Source organism: Alosa sapidissima, chromosome 20, assembly GCF_018492685.1.
Source record: "Alosa sapidissima isolate fAloSap1 chromosome 20, fAloSap1.pri, whole genome shotgun sequence".
NCBI classification, from domain to species: domain Eukaryota; kingdom Metazoa; phylum Chordata; class Actinopteri; order Clupeiformes; family Clupeidae; genus Alosa; species Alosa sapidissima.
The window spans coordinates 9,431,268-9,433,767 of NC_055976.1; the positions used below are offsets into that span (position 1 = coordinate 9,431,268).

The 2,500-nt window shown below is 47.7% G+C and overlaps 1 protein-coding gene across 1 annotated transcript in view; it reads right to left on the reverse strand.

Moving 5' to 3' along the window:
• Positions 1–2,500, reverse strand: part of LOC121693989 (protein diaphanous homolog 1) — a 121,744-nt gene that overhangs the window by 13,482 nt on the left and 105,762 nt on the right.

Sequence of the window (2,500 nt, forward strand, 5' to 3'; positions counted from 1 at the left end):
GAATAGTTGATTTGTTTGCATAATTACCCAGGAACATTTTGGTATAATAACATTAGTAATGTATAGACGGCATGAGATCATATTCTCTAGTATCTGTATGTTTCCCAAGAACATGTCTATGGGTCCAAGAACATGTCTTTGTTTACGTGTGTGTGTGTGTGTAGCAAGAGAAAGGGGGTGTGTAGTGGTGCAGGCGGGCAGATGGCTTTAATTATTTCCTCTTTGAAGCGCGGGGTTAAAGGTTTATGCCCACCAGCACCCCTCCCCCTGTGTCTCCCCCTGTACCCACTCTCTCTCCCCCTCCCCCCAACACACACACACACACAATCCATTAAGAAAGAAACATGCACCATCATAGCTTCCCCTTAAGATCACTAGACACACACACACACCATCACTTTTGAGCTCTTGTGAACTGTATAGAAACAATCACATTTTGACCCCTCCTTACCCCCACTGTACACACTCACAGAAACCACCCCCTCCTGAATCACTCTCACAGTATAATCTCCAGTAAAGCCGCTGCCAGATGGCTCTATGTCTGAGCCATCACATCACACACACACACACACACACACACCCACGCCCCCGTCATCAGGCCAGTGGGAGACCCCTCACACAGCTCACGTACGCCATCAACAGGACAACACAGGGAACTACACTCAGAGAGAAAAACATCCCCACATACACTCCTTCCTATTCCTTACCCACTCTATAGGCTTTAGCACTTATAAACAAACACCCCTATAGGGAAAACGTCTGGCGATCACTTACAAGAGACATATTTAGAGCTTTTGTAAATTACTGTCTCATTTCTTTCCTACTTTATATAAATACTCTTACATATATGTGTACACATATGGAGATCATCTGCTTATCACTTACATAAATAAGAGAAATATTTAGAGCATTTGTAATCCCAGAGGCGGATAAAACATCTTGAAAAAAAAAGCCTGAAAGTGGCTGAGCGGTCAGTGTAGCAGTGGACGGTGCCGCTGGCCAGCGTACAGCTGTGTGGATGACCCACTGCCCTACTATCACATCACATAACAGCAGCCACAAGTGCTGGGCCTAGAGCACTGATCGCAGCACTGACCGACGCTTGCCGGCCAGACACGTCACGCTGCTCACTTAGCTGACCCCTTCAGTGACTCTACAGGGTCAACACATCTGCCTCTCGCTCTACGGTTGCGTCTCTGTCTGACCAAACACCCACCCTGCGTCTCTGTCTGACCAAAAGACCAAACACCCAGGAACAGACTATAATTGTGCTTCTAATATGCTCCTACTGTTGCAATGATTTCGAGAGATATATTTAGCAAGATGTGACAACATGTGACAACATGATTGTGATAAACTGACCGAACGAAAAAAAAAAAAAAAACCAAAGCTGTTGGAGTGAATAACGAGGCTAATCAATTTAGGATGAATCAATCAACCATCAATGCTGCCCATGAGACCTACTGGTGCTGCTAACCACCGTCAAAATCAATGCCATGGCATATCTGCCCAGTAACATAGCGGCACACTCCCTCACTAACACACACGCGCAAACAAGACACATACACACACACACACACACACACACAGTCGACTTAACCACAGTAAGCCCCGCTAATCAGGTATAATTCCATTAGTGAACTTGTTCCTTAAGACGCTCTTGTCAAACAAGAGCTTGGGAATCTTCCCATTGAACACGCTATTTGTGGTGTGCTAGCTCCCCTACTGGCTGAATACACACTCTCAAACACACATTCTGAGGACACACCCCTCCCCCTTCTCATAAGTGCACACACACACACACACAGGCAGCCATGCCTCAGTAAACACCCCTTACCCAGTGACATACTAACAGCATCTACAAACTATGGAGCAACACTGCCCCAAATGGTCACCGGCACTATCTGACCACAGGACCAGTCAGAGCTCTCCATCTACAACTCACTTACTTTTGCTCCTCTGTATTTATGTGTGTGTGTGTGTGTGTGTGTGTGTGTGTGTGTGTGTGTGTGTGTGTGTGTGTGTGTGTGAGAGAGAGAGAGAGCATGGGTTTGGCACACACATCAACAAAGCACGTAAATCCCACAAGGCCATCTGTCTCCTACTCCTACACCCCTCCCCCTCCTCCTCTCCCCCCCCCCCCCCCTCCTCACCCCACCCCACCCCTCTTCTCTCCTCTGGCTTCACTTTCACACAACACTGACACCTACAGACCAGACCGACGCTCCGCAGCTCACCCCCCCCCCCCCCACGACAGCGTACACGTCCATTCAGCAGTGCACTGCTGCTCCCAGTGGACACAGCAAGAGTCACGAGGCGACTGCACGCCCATTCATCACCACACTACTGCTGATGCTCTATCAGTAATAGTAATACTTCTCTTCATTCATGTGCGTGTGTGTGAGAGTATTTCTGTCTATAAGTGCTTGTGTGTGTGAGGGGTGAAAGAAAGAGAGAGGGTGTATATATATGTGTGTGTGTGTGTCAGTGTCACAGAGAG